The following is a 16,840-nucleotide window of genomic DNA, read 5'->3' as shown; positions in this document are numbered from 1 at the left end:
AACATGCAGTTTCGGCTTGCAGGCGTGCAGTTTGTTCTGCCTGCAAACGTGCATTTTCTGCTTCATGCTCTGCTTGTCTCAGCTTTAGATGCATTTCTTTCTCGGCGAAGGAGGACCTCGCTTTGGCTGCTTCAGCTTCAGCACGAGCGACAGCAGCCAGCTCTGCTAATGATGACCTGCTAGAGCTTGCTCGTGACCTCGTCTTGAGTGAGGATGTGCTGTTTCGAGACATTGTGCGCTTAGCGGCGTACTGCTGAGTGTTTTGGTGGGAAACTGAGTCTATGTGCGGTGAGCTTCCGCGTGGCGGGAATGATGTAGCTCTTCTTGGCGGGCTGCAGTATAGTTCTGCGGCTGTATGGAGGCTGCTGTGATACCCGAATGCGGAGCAGTGTGGGTGTTAGCGGTTCCGTACAGTCTGATCAACTACAGCCTGCGACCGGCTATCAGTTTCACTGAAGGCAGCTAATCTGTTCTTACTTTACAATCACCGCCTGCGACTGGCGGTCTCGTTTTTCACTGTTCTGCCTTCCTCCACATAGGATGCTGTGTGGATTCCAACATACGGCTAAACCTTCATCCACATCCCAGTAAACAGACTGTGTTGATGCTTAAGTCTTATTTATTAGGGTGATGATAACAAACTATAACATTGAACAACAATGGTGGATAGTATTCATAGTAGATGATCGAATAGTGAATGATGTTGATGTACAAAGTGGATGTTCAGTGAATAATCATAGTGGATGACTGGTGAAAAACTGTAAAGAATAACAGCATATCAGTATATACAAATACAGGGTGCAATCACATAAATAACTGGGACATTACAGCAAGAATTATACAGAGTGCATTGCACAGTAATTCTAACAGCACTGCCCTATTCTATACAAAGATGCCTCTATCTACATGCAGAGTAAACATTAACCTAACTGCAAGCTGCCGAGCACAATCTGCCTAACTATATCAGACTATAGGAGCTGCATAAGGCTCAAATACTAACACAAACATAAGATGCATTTAACCCTTTATAAACGTACCGAGATCCGTTAGGACAGGGGTAGGAAAGTAAGTGAGACAGGAGCACGTGTGCCTCTCTTCAGACCTGAGGAAAAATGGCTACTGAAGCTTGTCTTCCACAAGAAGAATGAGGGCGGAACTCACCCAGAAGACATTGCTCTTCTGAGGGAAAAGTTGGTAAACAACATGAAAAGTAGGCAACTGATGACCTCCAGTGGCCACAACTTGAATAACATGATAATTAACTTTCTGCACATTAAGATGGGCAGAACAAAAATCATCAAGCTTTTAGTCTCCCCAAGATGACACGGGTAGAAAAGTCCTTGCGGATCCAGGATTTGTTCATCTTGATGAACGTTAGTCTGTCTACATTGTCACTGGACAGCCGCGTGCGCTTATCTGTCAGCACACCACCAGCAGCGCTGAACACACATTCAGAGAGAATGCTGGCTGCGGGGCACGACAAGATCTCCAAGGCGTGAGTGGCGAGCTCAGGCCATTTTTCAAGATTGGAAGCCCAAAGTGAGCAAGGGTCCAGTTCCACAGTCATAGCATCGATGTTAACTTGGAGATACTCTTGTACCATCCTCTCTAGGCATTGGCTGTGTCAGACTTCTTGTCTCCTGTGGCCTTGCAAAGGATGGTCTAAAATAATCTTGAAACAATTGGAAAAAATTGCTGTTACCACCAGATACGATGTTACTGTTACGGTTTGAGTGATGACTCGATAGTCCCACGGTTGGCAAGTTAGAACTCAGAGATTCACTACGTGCACCACTGGTGTTTTGTGGAAAAGCAGATGCTAGATTCTGTAACAGTCTCTGCTGATACTCCTGCATGCGTGAATCCCTTTCTATAGCAGGAATTATTTCGTCAAATTTGCTTTTGTACCGGGGATCTAAGAGTGTGGCAACCCAGTAGTCGGCATTACTTCGGATTCTGAGAATCCGAGGGTCATGTTGCAGGTAGTGCAGCAAGAAGGCCCTCATGTGTCTTGCGCATCCAGGAGGACCAAGTCCTTGTTGTCTTGGTGGTGGCGAGGTGAGAATCATGCTTCCATCGTCTGCCCTCTCCCCCCAACCTCGCACAACAGAAATTTGATCAAGGTCTCCCTCATCTGATGAGTCTTCCATGCCCAGCGCCAGTTCGTCCTCCACTTCTTCCTCGCCTCTTGCACCTTCCTCAACAGTTTGGCTGCTACCATGCGCCCTCGGTAATCCCCCTCCCCCAGCCTCCAATGCCAGCTGCCTTGGTGCTGCCAACCTTCTTGACCTTGGAGATATGATCCCTTCCACATACGACTCCTCCTGTTCCTCCTCCTCCTCCTCTTGTTCCACCACCTGACTCCGAACACTGTGTAAGGTGTGCTCCAGCATGTAAATCACCGGAATGGTCATGCTGATAATGGCATCGTCAGCACTAAACATCTTCGTTGCTATTTCAAAACTGTGCAGAACGGTGCATAGGTCCCTAATCTGAGACCACTCCTGCAGCGTGATTTGCCCCACCTCTTGATCTCGTTGGCCCAGGCTATACGTCATAACTAGTGTTGAGCATTCCGATACCGCAAGTATCGGGTATCGGCCGATCCTTGCGGTATCGGAATTCCGATACCGAGATCCGATATTTTTGTGGTATCGGGTATCGGAATCGGAAGTCCCCACAGTGCTAAAATCACTATAATGTAAAGTGGGCGGTGCGTGGGCGGAGACTGCGTGTCTCTGTGCGGGCGGGGTCTGTGCGGGCCTGCCAGGGATCTCATTCTATGCGGCCGGCGCTGTATGCCCAGGCTTGATGTGGCGTGCCGGGGCTTGATGCGGCGTGGGAGGGCTCTGCGGCGTGCTGGGGGGGTCTATGCGGCGTGCTGGGGGGGTCTATGCGGCGTGAGGGGCTCTCTGCAGCGTTCTGGGGCGTCTATGCGGCGTGCTGGGGGATCTATGCGGCGTGAGGGGCTCTCTGCGGCGTTCTGGGGCGTCTATGCGGCGTGCTGGGGGGTCTATGCGGTGTGCTGGGGGGTCTATGCGGCGTGCTGGGGGGTCTATGCGGCGTGCGGGGGTCTCAGTGGCGTGCGGGGGTCTCTGCGGCGTGCTGGGGGGTCTCTGCGGCGTGGGGGAGGTCTCTGCGGCGTGGGGGGGTCTCTGCGGCGTGCGGGGGTCTCAGTGCGGGCATCGTCCGATGGGACTACAAGTCCCATGGGGCTATGCCTGCTACACTGACAGTGATTGACACATTAGCCAATGATGGGACAGTAGTAGTCCCATCATCCGGCTAATGTGTTGAATGAAAAAAAAAAAAATACTCCATACATACATTCTACATACATACATATAGACATATAGACATATAGACATACAGTACATTCATACATTACATACATGACATACATTACATTAAACATAGATTACATACTCACCATTACTTGTCATTTTGATCCCCGAAGCCAGTGTCATCTATAAAAAATGTGAAAAAAACAAACAACCAATATACTCCCTGTCCGCAGAAATCCACGAGTGTCCCACGACGATCTCCCGTGGAGAGCAGCAGCATCAAATAATGCGACCGCTCTCTAGGGGCTCAGAAACACAATGACGGGAGGAAGGTATCCTTCCGCCACTGTATTCCTCCGCCGCTGTAAAAAAAAAAGTCCCTAGTCTCACTTTATGGCATTGCTGTATGAGACATTTTCCCATGCAGCAATTATATAAAGTGACACTTTGAACTCAGGTAACCTCAGTGATGCACTGCAGGAGCCATTGTCTCCTGTCAGTGTGTCACTGAGGGTCCTATAGAGCAGTGACGTCACCCGATGTCACTGTGCTATAGGGGAGATCGTCGTGGGACACTCGTTATTAATTGGACTACGGCGGACAGGTAGTATGCGGTTTATTATTTTACGTTTTTTGCAGGCGCTGAAGTATGGTAAGTATGGTGAAATGAAGAATATTAAAATACTTTTTCCTAATGTGTGCGTGTTTTATTAACCCTTTTCTTACTATTGGATTAATAACGGATAGGCGTCTTATTGACGCCTCTCCGTTATTAACCCGGCTTAATGTCACCTTACGATAGCAAGGTGACATTAACCCCTTATTACCCCATATCCCACCGCTACACGGGAGTGGGAAGAGAGGGGCTAATTTTCGCCAGTTTTTGGTGCTTTTTTGCTGCATGTTTTTGGTGCGGTTTTTGATGTAGTTTTTGGTTCAGTTTTTGATACAGTTTTTGGTGCTTTTTTTGATGCAGGTTTTTGGTGCGGTTTTTGATGCAGTTTTTGGTGCACTTTTTGATGCGTTTTTTGATGCAGTTTTTGGTGCTTTTTGCTGCAGGTTTTTGGTGCGGTTTTTGATGCAGTTTTTGGTGCAGTTTTTGATGCGGTTTTTGATGCAGTTTTTGGTGCTTTTTTGCTGCACCAAAAACCGCACCAAAAACCTGCAGCAAAAAACACCAAAAACTGCATCAAATACTGCACCAAAAACTGCATAAAAAACCTGCAGCAAAAAAGCACCAAAAACTGCATCAAAAACGGCATCAAAAACCTGCAGCAAAAAAAGCACCAAAAACAGCACCAAAAACCTGCAGCAAAAAAAGCACCAAAAACTGCATCAAAAACCGCATCAAAAAGCTACATCAAAAACAGCACCAAAAACTGCACCAAAAACCTGCAGCAAAAAAGCACCAAAAACTGCATCAAAAACGGCATCAAAAACCTGCAGCAAAAAAAGCACCAAAAACTGCATCAAAAACCTCAACAAAAAGCTACATAAAAAACAGCACCAAAAACTGCATCAAAAACCGCACCAAAAACCTGCAGCAAAAAAAGCACCAAAAACTGCATCAAAAACTGAACCAAAAACTACATCAAAAACCGCACCAAAAACATGCAGCAAAAAAGCACCAAAAACTGCATCAAAAAACGCATCAAAAACTGCACCAAAAACCGCACCAAAAACCTGCAGCAAAAAGCACCAAAAACTGCATCAAAAACCGCATCAAAAATTGCACCAAAAACTGCATCAAAAACCGCACCAAAAACCTGCAGCAAAAAAGCACCAAAAACTGCATCAAAAACTGCATCAAAAACAGCACCAAAAACCTGCAGCAAAAAAAGCACCAAAAACTGCATCAAAAACCGCATCAAAAAGCTACATCAAAAACAGCACCAAAACCTGCATCAAAAACCGCATCAAAAACTGCACCAAAAACTGCATCAAAACCTGCATAAAAAACTGGTGCAGTTTTGATGCGGTTTTTGATGCAGTTTTTGCTGCAGGTTTTTGGTGCGGTTTTTGATGCAGTTTTTGGTGCAGTATTTGATGCAGTTTTTGGTGCTTTTTTTGCTCCAGCTTTTTGATGCGGTTTTTGATGCAGTTTTTGGTGCAGTTTTTGATGCGGTTTTTGATGCAGTTTTTGGTGCTTTTTTGCTGCAGGTTTTTGGTGCGGTTTTTGATGCAGTTTTTGGTGCTGTTTTTGATGTAGCTTTTTGATGCGGTTTTTGATGCAGTTTTTGGTGCTTTTTTTGCTGCAGTTTTTTGGTGCTGTTTTTGATGCAGTTTTTGGTGCAGTTTTTGGTGCTGTTTTTGATGTAGCTTTTTGATGCGGTTTTTGATGCAGTTTTTGGTGCTTTTTTTGCTGCAGTTTTTTGCTGCAGTTTTTTGGTGCGGTTTTTGATGCAGTTTTTGATGCAGTTTTTGGTGCTTTTTTGCTGCAGGTTTTTGGTGCGGTTTTTGATGCAGTTTTTGGTGCGGTTTTTGATGCAGTTTTTGGTGCGGTTTTTGATGCAGGTTTTTGGTGCGGTTTTTGATGCTGTTTTTGATGCAGGTTTTTGGTGCGGTTTTTCATGCAGTTTTGATGCAGGTTTTGATGAGGTTTTTGGAAAATAAATAAACGGAAAATGTGCATGATTTGAATGGAAACATGCATGAAATATAACGGACAAAAAACGTTCCTATGAGTTTTCCGTCCGGCGGAAACAGTTTTTTTTAACGAATCCTGCAAAAAACGGATGAAATGTGTGGCCATCAGGCGCAATCCGGCGCTATTACAACTCTATGAGAAAAAACGGATCTGGCGGAAAAAAATGGATCCGGCAGGAAAAAACGGATCTGGCAGAAAAAAAACGGATCTGGTGGAAAAAAACGGATCCGGTGGAAAAAAACAGATCTGGCAGAAAAAAACGGATCCAATGTAAAAAAAACGGATCTGGCGGAAAAAACGGATCCGGTGGAAAAAAACCGATCTGGCGGAAAACAACGGATCCGACTGAAAAAACGGATCTGGCGGAAAAAAACGGATCCTGCAAATGTGCTCGCAGGATGCATTTTTTTCCCCATAGACTTGTATTAGCGACGGATCGCGACGAATGGCCACACGTCGCGTCCGTTCTGCAACCGATCCGTCGAGTTTTGGCGGACCGTCGGCACGAAAAAACGTTCAAGTGAACGTTTTTTTGTCTGTCGCGTCTGCCATTTTCTACTGCGCATGCGCAGCAGAAACTCTGCCCCCTCCTCCCCGCACTTCAGAATGGGCAGTGGATGCGTTGAAAAACTGCATCCGCTATCCGCTGCCCACGTCGTGTACAAATTTCACAACGTGCGTCGGTACGTCGGCTAGACGCATAGCGACGGACCCGTACTGACGCAAGGGTGAAAGAGGCCTTTATGAGCGTTGAATTTAAAAAAAAAAAAATGGAAAAAAACGGCGTGGGCTCCCGCGCAATTTTCTGCGCCAGAGGGGGAAAGCCGACGGCCGGGGGCCAATATTTGTAGCCTGCTATGAATATCAGCTCGCAGCTGTCTGCGTAGCCTTTACTGGCTATTAAAATAGGGGGACCCCCCCCAAAAATGACGTGGGGTCCCCCTATATTTTATAGCCAGAAAGGCTACGCAGACAGCTGCGGGCTGATATTCATAGCCTAGAGAGGGGCCATGGATATTGGCCCCCCCCCGGCTACAAATACCAGTCCGCAGCCGCCCCGAAAATGGCGCATCCGTAAGATGCGCCAATTCCGGCACTTAGCCCCTCTCTTCCCACTCCCGTGTAGCGGTGGGATATGGGGTAATAAGGGGTTAATGTCACCTTGCTATCGTAAGGTGACATTAAGCCGGGTTAATAACGGAGAGGCGTCAATAAGACGCCTATCCGTTATTAATCCAATAGTAAGAAAAGGGTTAATAAAACACGCACACATTAGGAAAAAGTATTTTAATATTCTTCATTTCACCATACTTACCATACTTCAGCGCCTGCAAAAAACGTAAAATAATAAACCGCATACTACCTGTCCGCCGTAGTCCAATTAATAACGAGTGTCCCACGACGATCTCCCCTATAGAACAGTGACATCGGGTGACGTCACTGCTCTATAGGACCCTCAGTGACACACTGACAGGAGACAATGGCTCCTGCAGTGCATCACTGAGGTTACCTGAGTTCAAAGTGTCACTTTATATAATTGCTGCATGGGAAAATGTCTCATACAGCAATGCCATAAAGTGAGACTAGGGACTTTTTTTTTTACAGCGGCGGAGGAATACAGTGGCGGAAGGATACCTTCCTCCCGTCATTGTGTTTCTGAGCCCCTAGAGAGCGGTCGCATTATTTGATGCTGCTGCTCTCCACGGGAGATCGTCGTGGGACACTCGTGGATTTCTGCGGACAGGGAGTATATTGGTTGTTTGTTTTTTTCACATTTTTTATAGATGACACTGGCTTCGGGGATCAAAATGACAAGTAATGGTGAGTATGTAATCTATGTTTAATGTAATGTATGTCATGTATGTAATGTATGAATGTACTGTATGTCTATATGTATTTATGTATGTAGAATGTATGTATGGAGTATTTTTTTTTTTTTCATTCAACACATTAGCCGGATGATGGGACTACTACTGTCCCATCATTGGCTAATGTGTCAATCACTGTCAGTGTAGCAGGCATAGCCCGATGGGACTTGTAGTCCCATCGGACGATGCCCGCACTGAGACCCCCGCACGCCGCAGAGACCCCCCCCACGCCGCAGAGACCCCCCCCACGCCGCAGAGACCCCCCAGCACGCCGCAGAGACCCCCGCACGCCGCTGAGACCCCCGCACGCCGCATAGACCCCCCAGCACGCCGCATAGACCCCCCAGCACGCCGCATAGACCCCCCAGCACGCCGCATAGACGCCCCAGAACGCCGCAGAGAGCCCCTCACGCCGCATAGATCCCCCAGCACGCCGCATAGACGCCCCAGAACGCCGCAGAGAGCCCCTCACGCCGCATAGACCCCCCAGCACGCCGCTTAGACCCCCTCACGCCGCATAGACCCCCCCAGCACGCCGCAGAGCCCTCCCACGCCGCATCAAGCCCCGGCACACCGCATCAAGCCTGGGCATACAGCGCCGGCCGCATAGAATGAGATGCCTGGCAGGCCCGCACAGACCCCGCCCGCACAGAGACACGCAGTCTCCGCCCACGCACCGCCCACACTCTCCCCCCCCTCCAGAACCCCATATAGAAGGACAGAAAGGGCTGATTTACCGTCCGATACTTGAGTCCCATTCACTTGTATTGGGATCGGGTATCGGTATCGGATTAGATCCGATACTTTGCCGGTATCGGCCGATACTTTCCGATACCGATACTTTCAAGTATCGGACGGTATCGCTCAACCCTAGTCATAACATATTGCACCAGGGCTCGTCGGTGCTGCCAGTCGCTGCAACTTGTGCAGAGTTGAATTCCACCATGTGGGCACATCGCATTTCAGCCGGTGAACTGGCAGGCCCAACGACTTCTGTAGAGATGCAAGTCGTCGAGCTGCAGGATGCGAACGGCGGAAGTGAGCACACAACGACCTTGCCCTCTGCAGAATCCCATCTAGTCCGGGATAGTGGGATAAAAATTGCTGGACAACCAGGTTCAAAACGTGAGCCATACAAGGCACGTGTGTGACACTGCCCCGGGGAAGGGCCGCACCCATGTTTGTAGCATTGTTGCACCCAGCCTTCCCTGGCTGCAGGTTGAGTGGAGACAACCATTGATGGAACTCGGTCTCCAGAGCTGACCACAACTCCTCAGCTGTGTGACTCACATTTCCCAGACATTTCAATGTAAACACTGCCTGATGCCATTGAGCCCTGGTGACAGCATAGTGAGGAGGTGTGCAGGATTCCTTCTGCGCAGTTACAACGCGGGTGGCATTACCAGACAGGCTTTGGGTGCAGGTGGAGGACCGAGAGGAGGTTGAGGAGGCAGAAGCAGTGGAGGAACTTCTAGATACAGAGGATCGACGAGCAACTCGTGGGGACGGCAAGACTTGGACAGCAGCCCCTTCTCCTGATGTCGCCGTAGTTACCCAGTGCCCAGTCACCGACATGTAATGCCCCTGTCCATGTCTACTCGTCCAAGTGTCTGTGGTGAAATGCACCCTGTCACACACAGAGTTTCTCAAGGAAGTGGTGATGTTGTGTGCGACATGCTGGTGTAGCGCAGGCACAGCTTTCTTTGAGAAGTAGTGGCGACTGGGCATCTGGTACTGGGGCACTGCGACGGACATAAGGTCTCGAAAATCCTCTGTGTCCACCAGGCGGAAAGGCAGCATTTCTGTAGCCAACAGCTTGCAGATGGAGAAATTCAACCTCTTAGCTTTGTCACGGCTAGGAGGAAATGGTCTTTTACTTGTCCACATCTGAGGGACTGAGAGCTGGCTGCTGTGCTTAGACGGAGTTGAGTAGGGTGTCCCCGGCAAACTGCTGGTCTGTGAGGAAGGTGCAGGCGGAGATGTTATGTTGCCTTGATCAAAATGTGGTGTCGATGTCGGAGAGCGCTCAACACCAGCAGGTGTTTCCACTTGCAAATGTCCTGACGACCTGCCAATCACACTGGCTGTTGCGGGTAAAGAGGTGGAAGGTTTGCTTCCAAAACCATGTGCGACTGCTGTCCCCACAGTCACAGAGGATGAAGAGGACGCGGATGCACTTGATGGGGCAGACGGTGGTTGACCCGGCCCACTAGGCCACATTGTAGCACAGTGAGCTTCCCACTGCAACTTATGCCTCATATCCATGTGACGGTTCATGCATGAAGTACTGAAGCTAGTGATTTTTTGGCCTCTACTGAGATTTTGTTGACAAATCTTTCAGACAATATGAGTTGGGTCATCCTTTGCGATGTCAAAAAATGCCCAGGCTATGCAAGGCTTAGAGCCCGTGCGACCTGAAGAGCCACCACGACTTCTGGTCTGAGGCACAATTGGGGTTGAGGATGCAGTTGTTGACGTGCTTCCAGTACTCCGTCTCTGTCCAGGAAGGCGCACCGTTACCTCATCATCAGACTTGTCACTAGCATCCTCCTCCACATCCTCTGCTGACCTCATGGACTGGCGCACTGGGGGTTGACCGTAAGTGGGGTCTACAACCTCGTCATCATCATCCTGTGTGTTCTCACACCCATCGTCCTCAGAGCCAACCTCTTCCTGCCCCGACCGAAAAGTCAAGTTTTCGTTCCAATCAGGTATCTCAGTCTCATCATCATCTTCCTCATTGTCTCCACCAACAGGAGTTACAGTTTGGGAACGAGAGTCTACTTTATACTCAGAACCTTCTTCGTCTGTGCCTGAATCCAACTCACAAAGATTCTGGGCATCAGTGCAGATCATTTCCTCATCTGGATTGACAGAAGCTCTGGAGCAGACCTCTGATTCCCAGGCTACAGTATGCGTAAACAGCTCTACAGACTCAACCATATGTGCTACCCCATGCTCAGATGGGCAGCTGGAGACTTGGGAGCTGTGAGGAAGCAAGTGCGATTGGGTTGACAACTCTGAGGACTGGAGTAGTTGTGATGTTGAAGTTGACATGGAGGAGAGCCCACTTGAACGAGCACTTGATATCCGTTCAAGCACCTGCTGTTTTTGTGCCTCATCTGGAATTTTTGGCGATGCTTGTAGCGATGGTCATAAGAAAGGGATCATATCAGATTGTCCACGAAAAGAAGTAGACATCTTACTTTGGCTGTAAGATGGTCTTTCTTCTGCAGATGTTACTGTTGCTTTACCACCTACCCCACGGACACAACCTTTTTTTCCCTTTCCAACACGCCTATTCCCCTTTCCACCAGCAGCAGGCCTTTGGCCACTCATTTTAGTGCTTAATTGGCAACTCTGTATCTGAAGTTGTTGGCACAACAACCGATGGATGAAAACCGAGCAGAACTGGGAGGCCAAACTGTGGTACTAGGCCCAAAACTATCAACTGGATTAGATGCAGTGAAAATAGAGATACACAGGCGGTATAGTTTGTTTCATAGGCGGGCTACTTTGCTGACGTGCAGACAATGCTACTAGGCCCAAAACTATCAACTGGATTAGATGCAGTGAAAATAGAGATACACAGGCGGTATAGTTTGTTTCACAGGCAGGCTAGTCTGCTGACGTGCAGACAATGCTACTAGGCCCAAAACTATCAACTGGATTAGATGCAGTGAAAATAGAGATACACAGGCGGTACAGTTTGTTTCACAGGCGGGCTACTCTGCTGACGTGCAGACACTGCTACTAAGCCCAAAACCCCAAAACGATTTACTGGGTTAGATGCCATAAAAATTGAGATACACAGGCGGTGTAGCTAGCTTCACAGGCGGGCTACTCTGCTGACGTGCAGACAATGCTACTAGGCCCAAAACTATCAAATGGATTAGATGCTGTGAAAATAGAGATACACAGGCGGTATAGTTTGTTTCACAGGTGGGCTACTCTGCTGACATGCAGGCAATGCTACTAGGCCCAAAACTATCAACTGGATTAGATGCAGTGAAAATAGAAATACACAGGCGGTATAGTTTGTTTCACAGGCGGGCTACTCTGCTGACGTGCAGACACTGCTACTAAGCCCAAAACCCCAAAACTATTTACTGGGTTAAATGCCGTAAAAATTGAGATACACAGGCGGTGTAGGTAGCTTCACAGGCGGGCTACTTTGCTGACGTGCAGACAATGCTACTAGGCTCAAAACTATCAACTGGATTAGATGCAGTGAAAATAGAGATACACAGGCGGTATAGTTTGTTTCACAGGCGGGCTACTCTGCTGACGTGCAGACACTGCTACTAAGCCCAAAACCCCAAAACGATTTACTGGGTTAGATGCCATAAAAATTGAGATACACAGGCGGTGTAGCTAGCTTCACAGGCGGGCTACTCTGCTGACGTGCAGACAATGCTACTAGGCCCAAAACTATCAAATGGATTAGATGCTGTGAAAATAGAGATACACAGGCGGTATAGTTTGTTTCACAGGTGGGCTACTCTGCTGACATGCAGGCAATGCTACTAGGCCCAAAACTATCAACTGGATTAGATGCAGTGAAAATAGAAATACACAGGCGGTATAGTTTGTTTCACAGGCGGGCTACTCTGCTGACGTGCAGACACTGCTACTAAGCCCAAAACCCCAAAACTATTTACTGGGTTAAATGCCGTAAAAATTGAGATACACAGGCGGTGTAGCTAGCTTCACAGGCGGGCTACTCTGCTGACGTGCAGACAATGCTACTAGGCCCAAAACTATCAACTGGATTAGATGCTGTGAAAATAGAGATACACAGGCGGTATAGTTTGTTTCACAGGCGGGCTACTCTGCTGACGTGCAGACAATGCTACTAGGCTCAAAACTATCAACTGGATTAGATGCAGTGAAAATAGAGATACACAAGCGGTACAGTTTGTTTCACAGGCAGACTACTCTGCTGACTTGCAGACACTGCTACTAAGCCCAAAACCCCAAAACGATTTACTGGGTTAGATGCCATAAAAATTGAGATACACAGGCGGTGTAGGTAGCTTCACAGGCGGGCTACTTTGCTGACGTGCAGACAATGCTACTAGGCTCAAAACTATCAACTGGATTAGATGCAGTGAAAATAGAGATACACAGGCGGTATAGTTTGTTTCACAGGCGGGCTACTCTTGTCATGATCCATTCCAGAGTTTAGTCCTGTCTGCTCTTTCTCTGGGTGGATCATGTCTAGGGTTAACTTTGCTCTGCCTCCTTCTGGGCTCGGGTTTGCTATTTAGCTCCCAGGTATCCTGAAGGTGGTGTCAGCTATAGCTCTGTCTTTGGCGCATGAACCTTACTCTGGAAGCTCTTGATTTGTCCTGCTGCGAACCCTGACTTGTCCTGTGTCTGTTATCTCCCCCTGCCTGCCCTTTCCCAGTGTCTCTTTGTTTGTCTGTAGATCTGCTTGACTCCCTGGTTCTGACCTCCTGGCTTGGCGTTTTGACTCCGTTTCAGCTTGTCCCTATTGTACCGTATTTTGCCCGTCCTGGTTTACTGATCCCTTGCTACGTCCTGACTATCCATTCTGTCTAAATCATTTTGTACTGTAGTGCTATCTTGTGTTCTGACTTGGCTATCCTGACCTCTCTCTCTCGCCACTAGGCGGCATCTGTTCAGCTGCTCTGTGTGTGCAGTCTCGCTTCTCTACCAAGCTCCCCCTGGTGGAGGTTGAGCTGTACTGCACTGCAGCTGCACGACATTCTGCTGACGTGCAGACACTGCTACTAAGCCCAAAACCCCAAAACGATTTACTGGATTAGATGCCGTAAAAATTGAGATACACAGGTGGTGTAGCTAGCTTCACAGGCGGGCTACTCTGCTGACGTGCAGACAATGCTACTAGGCCCAAAACTATCAACTGGATTAGATGCTGTGAAAATAAAGATACACATGCGGTATAGTTTGTTTCACAGGCGGGCTACTCTGCTGACGTGCAGACAATGCTACTAGGCCCAAAACTATCAACTGGATTAGATGCAGTGAAAATAGAGATACACAGGCGGTATAGTTTGTTTCACAGGCGGGCTACTCTGCTGACGTGCAGACACTGCTACTAAGCCTAAAACCCCAAAACGATTTACTGGGTTAGATGCCATAAAAATTGAGATACACAGGCGGTGTAGCTAGCTTCAGAGGCGGGCTACTCTACTGACGTGCAGACACTGCTACTAAGCCCAAAACCCAAAACGATTTACTGGGTTAGATGCAGTAAAAATTGAGATACACAGGCGGTGTAGCTAGCTTCACAGGCGGGCTACTCAGATGACTATCAGACAATGCTACTAGCCCAAAAGGATTGGCTGAGCTAGATTACACCAAATGCTGTGACTAACACTTGCACAGCACTGGCTCAGACCTGCCTGGCAAACAGTGCTATGAACTGCTGTAACCTACCCTGAAAAGGGCTGATATTACAACTAGTCCCAACTCCCGACTCCCTAAACCTATCTCTCAGAAAATTCGCTGGCAAAAAAAGACTCTTTGACTGTATAGCGCCCACAGCAGCAGCGGTGCCGTCTAACACTAAGCTGCAGCAGTGAGGAAATGGTGACGACGGGGCAAATGGCTGGTTCTCATTGGGCAAGGAGTGACATGTGACATACACAGCCAGTGACACATGCCCTTGCTTGTCTGCATCACATGCACATTGCTGTGTGTGTGCGCACTGCTGATAGGCTGAGAGACTGCACCGCCCCTCTGTAAATGCGGGAAAGAAAAAAAAAAAGGAGATCGGCATTATTTCAGCACAGATCTATCCCCCGCCCACTATACACTGAAACAGTCCATTAACAATGATAAACAGTTTTAATGTGCAAATCAAGTTAGGCTTTTGGTGAACGAATAGTTATCGAACAGAAACTCGAACAGCCGAATTTTAAGCAAATTGTTCGGGTTCGTCAAACGACTCGAACACCGCCCAAAACAGATCGAATTTGAAACTGGCGAACAGTTCGACTCGAACACCGCTCATCTCTACTCAAGAGTCTTTTCGGGATTTGCTTGGTCGTGTCCAAGGAGCCATCCGGAGACAGGACACCCAGCTCCGTAGAGCGATTCCTGCAGAGGAACGTCTCCTGGTCACATTAAGGTACGTAATAATTCTAAACAAATGCCAGTCATAATTATTGTTGGTCTGCCATGTATTATTTGTATTTTCCTTTATGTCTTTAGCTAAACACCACCATAAATAGAATTGTTTGTAATTTTTTATAAAATTTTATTTCAGATTCCAGGCTACCGGAGAGAACTTATCATCGCTCCACTTTCAGTATCGGCTTGGAATTTCCACCTTGTCTGGAATAGTTGCGGACACCTGCCGGGCTTTGTGGAATGTTCTCCCGGATGAATTTATCCCCCTACCCACCGCGGACATGTGGATGGAAATTGCCGAAAAATTCTGGAGTGTGTGTGATTTCTCCAACTGTTTGGGAGTGCTGGATGGAAAGCACATACATATTATCAAACCCGCCAAAGCTGGATCTGAGTACTTCAACTACAAAAAATATTTTTCTGTAGTGCTCATGACAATAGCAGATGCGGACTATCGCTTTATCACTGTGGACATTGGAGCTTTTGGCCATGGCAATGACTCCCAGACTTTCAAGAAGTCGGATATGGGCCGACGTGTTAATGGCAAAAATTTTAATTTTCCCCTGCCATGACCTCTCCCCAACACTCAAAGCCCACCGATGCCATTTGTTATGGTTGGGGATGAGGCTTTTCAGATGTGTGAAACCTACTGAAGCCATATTCCAGTCAGGACTTGAACCACACTAAAAGGATTTATAACTACAGACTGACCAGGGCCCGAAGAACAGTGGAGTGTACCTTTATTATTCTTGTCTCAAAATGACGCATTCTTGGGACAGCCATTAATCTAAAAATGGAGACAGTCGATGAGGTGGTCAAAGCCTGTGTGGTTCTCCACAAGTACATAATGGCTAAGGAGTGACTCAACATTGAACTGGATGAACCAGTTGCAAACCCATTGACAGATTACCAGCATCACCTGCTGTGGTCAACTGTTGAAGTTGGCCACATGCGGGACCAATTTGCTGCCTATTTTGTTTCTGACATTGGACGTGGGGCATGGCAAGATAATATTGTGCAAAATGTGCTGTTGGGTTTGGGTCTGTACCAGTTATGTTTTAAATGTTACTAATATTTTTTGTTAATAAACAACGTGTTTTGATATCTGTACATAGTCTCCTATATATTTCCTCTAAAAACCATTTAGGTTGCTAGTGGTAAGGTAGTTGACGTCATTACATCCTGATTCTGTTCTGCAGTGTCTATTGGAAGCAGACTGAAGAGACGATGGAGGTATAATATAAAGCAGATCTATACTCACCAAGTCATGTGTGAGAAATAATGACTTCATGAGCACAAAACCCAGCCTCATGAATTCACTATTTCTGACACCTGTCGAGGTGAGTATAGATATGCCTTGTATGACCTCCATCGTCTCTTCAGTTTGTGTGAAATAGATTACGTAGACTGAAGAGAAAATGGAGGTTATACAAGGCAGTTCTCTACTCACCAGGTCAGGTGTCATAAATAATGAGTTTTTTGACACATGACCTGTTGAGTATAGTTCTGCTTTGTATTACCGCCATTGTCTCTTCAGTCTGCGACACAGATTAAGCAGACTGAAGAGATTATGGAGAAAATACAAGTAATATTATTTTTTGCCAACTCATAGCTCCATACCAAACATATAAATCTGCAGTGTTGTACTTAATAACTACTGGAGCTATGAGGTGGCAAAAAAACAAAGTGTACGGCGCAGTGTGTTTATTCGGTGCACGGTCTGTGTTGCCGGCAGTGAAATACACAAATAACCAAACAGTATTGGGGTAAAAAAGATTAACATTTATTTATAAACAAAAAAACAAACAAATTAACTGTGCCTGCTTGGGGTTAGAGTGACGGAACTGGGGGTTGTGTAGCTGTGAGGCCTGGCTAACTGTAGACAATGCAGGGGTTGCAGGAGAAGGCACAATTAAAGT

This window comes from Ranitomeya variabilis, chromosome 2 (assembly GCF_051348905.1).
Source record: "Ranitomeya variabilis isolate aRanVar5 chromosome 2, aRanVar5.hap1, whole genome shotgun sequence".
In the NCBI taxonomy this organism is placed as follows: domain Eukaryota; kingdom Metazoa; phylum Chordata; class Amphibia; order Anura; family Dendrobatidae; genus Ranitomeya; species Ranitomeya variabilis.
The sequence above is the reverse complement of the archived record's forward strand: the minus strand, read 5'-3'. Positions refer to the sequence as shown.